This window comes from Oncorhynchus clarkii, chromosome 19, assembly GCF_045791955.1.
Source record: "Oncorhynchus clarkii lewisi isolate Uvic-CL-2024 chromosome 19, UVic_Ocla_1.0, whole genome shotgun sequence".
NCBI lineage: Eukaryota > Metazoa > Chordata > Actinopteri > Salmoniformes > Salmonidae > Oncorhynchus > Oncorhynchus clarkii.
In genome coordinates, this window is record NC_092165.1 from 19,445,323 (window position 1) to 19,451,290 (window position 5,968).

Sequence of the window (5,968 nt, forward strand, 5' to 3'; positions counted from 1 at the left end):
CATTCACAGCCAGGCTACTTAACATTACACAACACAGTCTAGAGAACAGAACACATAACTAACGGATTTCACAATGAACATCAAATAACTTGTTCCCTATGAGCAAAAGACGTTGACAATCATTATTTTTGATTGAAAAGATGCTGAAAATACGTGTTGTGCTCCCTGGGTAGGTTACTTGGTAGCTCCAATACATTCTTTGTTATTCCTCAAGGGCCAGTGTGCAATTGGGGGGCAGCAATACATAAGGTGATGGGTCAAGTCGTAGGTTAGGTTTAAATGATATAAAGTCAATCTTAATGTGACTTGGATTTAAAAGGAATGGCGCAGAGACTGGTGTAACCAATCTAAAGCTTTTTAACTTTAGTACATGGGTGTCAAACTCTGGCCCGTGGGCCAAATTTGGCCCGCGGGGTAATTATATTTGGCCCGCGAGACAATACCAAATTACTACTAGAGCTGGCCCGCCGGTATTATACAGCGCATTCACCACTAATACTACAAATCCCACAATGCTCTGCTGTTTTCGCGTGCCAATCAGGACAGGACCCAGAAATGCTCTCTCCTCTGTGACAGTAGTCATAGCAACATAGACGCTACAACTGTCAGCGAGCTAACCCTTCCCAAAAATGGCGAAAAGAAAGGCAGAAAACAGGAGCTTTCTGGACAAGTGGGAGGCAGAATATCTGTTTACATATGTAAAAGACAAACCTGTTTGTCTTGTTTGTGGAGTCAACGTGGCTGTAAGTAAGGAGTACAACATTAGACGACACTATGAAGCGAAACACCATGACAAATACAAGGACCTGGACATGACTCAAAGGAGCCAGAAAGTAGAGGAGATGAAAAGAAGTTTGGTTTCACAACAGAATATGTTTAAAAAAGCCACATCACAAAGCGAGGCTGCTGTAAAGGCTAGTTATATAGTGGCAGCAGAGATCGCAAAATCAGCCCGGCCCTTTAATGAGGGAGAGTTCATGAAAAAGTGCATGATGAAGGTTTGTGACCTCGTATGCCCAGAGAAAAAACAAGCATTTTCAAACGTGAGCCTGAGCAGGAACACAGTAGCTGATCGCACATGTGATCTTGCCACCAATCTGTATGACCAGCTGATGGAAAAGGGAAAAGATTTTGTTGCGTTCTCCCTCGCTGTGGATGAGAGCTGCGACGCATCTGATACTGCTCAGCTGTCAGTCTTCATCCGTGGAGTGGACTCAAATCTGTGTGTTACGGAGGAGCTATTAGGATTCAAATCAATGCATGGCACAACCACAGGAAAGGAAATCTTTGAGGAGGTTTCCAAATGTGTAACTGAAATAAAGCTGCCGTGGGATAAACTCGTTGGATTAACGACAGATGGTGCGCCAGCAATGTGCGGTAAAAAGAGTGGACTGGTGGGCATGGTTCGGGAGAAGATGCGGGAAGAGAACTGTGCAGGTGAGCTAACTGTTTACCACTGCATCATACATCAGGAAGCACTGTGTGCCAAAGCCCTAAAGATGGAACATGTTATGACCACAGTAACACAGGTAGTTAACTTTATAAGAGCCAAAGGTCTAAATCACCGCCAGTTTAAATCTTTTCTGGAGGAGTGTGGTTCGGAATACGCAGACGTGTATCACACAGAGGTGAGATGGCTAAGCAGAGGAAAAGTACTGAACAGATGTTTTGAGCTGCGTGAGGAAATATGTAAATTCCTGGAAACCAAAGGGAAGGATACAGCAGAGCTCCGGGAGCAAAAGTTCCTGTGTGAGCTGGCCTTTCTCTGTGACATCTCGAGCCATCTCGATGCGCTGAACCTGCAGCTTCAGGGGCGGGGGCGCATCATCACAGACATGTACGCTGCAGTGAGGGCCTTCAAAACTAAACTGTGCCTGTGGGAGAATCAGATGCTGCAAGGAAACCCTTGCCATTTTCCCTGCTGCCAATCCATAAAAGCGCAGATCTCTACCGCCGTGTTCCCATGCGCACAGTTTGCTGAAAAACTCAGTGTTCTCGCCACTGAGTTTAGCCGGCGATTTGCCGACTTCGATGCCCAGAAATGCAAGTTTGAACTGCTTAGTAATCCCTTCGCAGTTGATGTGGAAAATGCACCAACCAACATCCAAATGGAGCTGATTGAACTCCAGTGCAACGACACGCTGAAGTCAAAGTATGATGCTGTGGGCGCCGCACAGTTTCCACGGTTCATCCCTGACACAATGCCTCAGCTCCGCACCCAAGCTGCTCAGATGCTCTCCATGTTCGGCAGCACTTATCTATGCGAGCAACTTTTCTCCTCGATGAAGATGACCAAAACAACTCACAGGAGACGTCTGACTGATGAACATCTTCGCTCGATACTGAGGATTTCTTCAGCTCAGAGCTTGAGCCCAGACATTGATGAACTAGCATCCAAGAAGAGATGCCAGGTATCTGGCTTGGGCACATCAGATTAGACCAGTGTGCAATAATTAACGTTTTCTTTATGCACTTTTTCTTGCTACAAGGCATGGGCTTGAATGGTTGATTGATTTATTATCATTTTATTTGTAAAATTATTAGCCAGTGGAAAAAGTTTATTTTGGTATTTAAATCAGAAGGCTGCAAATAGAAAAGAGGCATACAATTTTTATTTAAATTTTATTTATTTAATAAATGAATGCCATTGATGTGTTTTTTCATTTGAAATTCGATTTTGCATGTCTCCACTATTAAATTATATATTGTATGGTAATAAGCGATGCTTGTTCCATATTCAATGTTAAAGCAAAACTTGTTTGGGTCCATATTAAAAGGTTAATTTGTTCAATGTTGGCCCGTGACTTTGTTCAGGTTTTACATTTTGGCCCACTGGGTATTTGAGTTCGACACCCCTGCTTTAGTAGTACATGTCAGAAGAATCAAGTTAGCTACTTTGCCGTTTTTTCCCTGTTAGCTAGGGATAGCAAGGGATAGTGATGCACAAGCTTATTATTATTTTATTTTATTTTAGTTTCCTCAATTGTTTTTTCATGATTAGTTTCAGTTTTAGTTTAATAACCTTGGTGTGTGTACATGTTTTTTTTCCAGCTCAGCACAATCTCTTCTGATCTAACTAAACATGCCCTCCAGAGAGTCAAAAGGTCACAGAAGAACCAACTTCTGCTATGGAGCTGATTACTGACTGAAGGATTCAAAGCATTTTATTTAGAAATCACCAGTGTATGCCCCTAAGCCATAAAATGTATTTCTTTTTTTTTTTTTTTTTTTTTTTTTCTTAAGGCCAGAGGCGACTCAAATATCAATCATTCTATGTGTGTTTTTTTTCTCTCTGTTTACTTCCTTTGCTGTAACCTTGGTGCTCTTTTGGAATGTGTGCTCAATCAATGCCTTCTAGAGGAGCATTTAGGAGTCTCGTTTAGGGAACTTACCGCCAACTTTTACAATGCATTCCATCAAATACATGTGGATATTTAGTGTTGAGTTGTGTTTCGACTGTCTGTCCCTTGTCTCGGGAAAAATAATTGACTGGTGAGTGGTTTCCACCATATATGAATCTCTACTGCCCTCTACTGTTGAAAACCATACATCACAGGTCAGGTTGTAATGCAATTGGAATTGTGTCATAAGTTATAGTACACTCAGCATCTTCTAAAATAATTGGGAAAAACAAACCCACAGCAACACACTCACAACAGAAAGATGATATAGCAAAGCACGGATTAGGATAAATAGTATTCACAGCTATAGTATTATACAGCTAGCTCATTTATGTATGCACGATTCAAATATGAATGCATCTCTCGTTCTGCTTCCTGTAAATTGTAAAAGATGAAAGGGATGTGTTTTCTAAGAGACAGCCTATTTATTTCTGCAACAGCACACTCACTCATCATCGCAAATTGTAAGCAAGCTAATTACAGTGCCTCCTATTGACATCATTGACATCAGGAACAGAGGGTGGGCTATTAGCTGATCATTGATATTGATGATTGATGTAAATCTGCTAGTTAGCTGGCACAATATTTTTTGGGGGACTGTTTGTGATTTATCTTCAATGCTCTTAAGTAATAACTTCATAATATAATATTCATCATCTTCCAACTTATGACACTGCATATGTCTGGCTGGCTAATGGCTTGTGAGGATATTAGTATATGGTGGTTAGACAAGGCAGACCAGCATGCGCCACCAAATGTGGGCGGTGGGTTGCGAACTTGACGAAGTGACTTGCGAGCAGTGGGTTCAGAACAACAACGACGAAAACAGTATTTATATATATATATATATATATATATATATATATACCAGAGGAGGCTGGTGGGAGTAGCTATAGGAGGACTGACTCGTTGTAATGGCTGGAATGGAATAAATGGATCGGAGTCAAACGTTGTTTCCATATGTTTGATGTGTTTGACCACATTCCATGTATTACCCCTGCTGCACGCGCTCAGTGAACCAGGAGGAAAGCAGCAGTGCTTTCACCAGAGGCAAGACTTGTCAATAGTTTTTTTGGCTCTCAAGAAAGGGCGCCGTTGAAAGGAGCGATTACTGGAGTGGCCATAAATGTGAAAGCTGACCAACTAAAAGGGAAGATTCTGGGTGTTTGTGACGCTCGCTGTTTGGTGCGACGCAGACAGGGTGACATGAGTGGAGAGACAGAAGAGTTATTGTCTGTTCTTCATCACAAAGTGATGTTAGGATATATAAGTTATCCTGTGCGAGATTCTGTGTCGGACACATTACGTTGTTACAGGTGTCACGCTTATGGGCATGTGGCAGCAGTGTGTAGGGGGGAGGATCCTAGGTGTCAGAAGTGTGCAGAAGGTCATGAGACAATAGGAATGTGTAGCATTGGGGAAAGTAGTGGTATGTGTTAATTGTAGGGGTGCCCATGTGCCGGGGGATCAGAAAAGTCCTGTGCGAGAGAGGCAGGTTGAGGTTTACAGAGTAGTGCAAAAGATAAGCAACCCAAATGGTTTGATCCCACTGGTACCCTATTCCCTATATAGTGCACTATTTTTGGTCCTGGTCAAAGTAGCGCACTACATAGGGAATATGATGCAATTTTGGATTCATTTAGAGAGCAGGCCAGGACACTCACCTAATGCAGCAGGCGTAAATATAAATGCAACATGCAACAATTTCAAATACATTGAAATACATTTATTAGGCCCTAGTCTATGGATTTCACATGATACAGATAGAAATTGTGTTGATTGTGGCCTGTGGAATGTTGTCCGACTCCTCTTCAACGGTTGTGCGAAGTTGCTGGATATTGGTGGGAACTGGAACAGGCTGTCTTACACATCGATCCAGAGCCTCCCAAACGTGCTCAATGGGTGACATGTCTGGTGAGTATGCAAGCCATGGAAGAACTGGGATATTTTCAGCTTCCAGGAATTGTGTACAGATCCTTGCGTTATGGGGCCGTGCATTATCATGCTGAAACATGGGTGATGGCGGGGAATGAATGGCATGACAATGGGCCTCAATTGTGTTCGTTGTCCATAGCTTATGCCTGCCTGCCTGCCCATACCATAACCCCACCACCACCACTCTGTTCACAATGTTGACATCAGTAAACCGCTCGCCCACACGACGCCAAACACGCTGTCTGCCATCTGCCTGGTATAGTTGAAACCGGGATTCATGCGTGAAGAGCTCACTTCTGGTGGACATTCCTGCAGACAGCACGCCAATTGCACGATCCCTCAAAACTCGAGACATCTGTGGCATTGTATTGTGTGACAAAACTGCACATGTTAGAGTGTCCTTTTATTGCCCCCCAGCACAAGGTGCACCGGTGTAATGATCAGCTTCTTGATATGCCACACCTGTCAGGTGGATGGTTTATCTTTTCAAAGGATAAATTCCCCAGGTCGTTGCTGTAAATTAGAATGTGTTCTCAGTCAACTTACCTGGTAAAAAAAGAGAAAACAACTTGGTAAAGGCATGCAATATAATGTTTCTATTGTAATATCTGTATTCTGCATTAAATGCCATT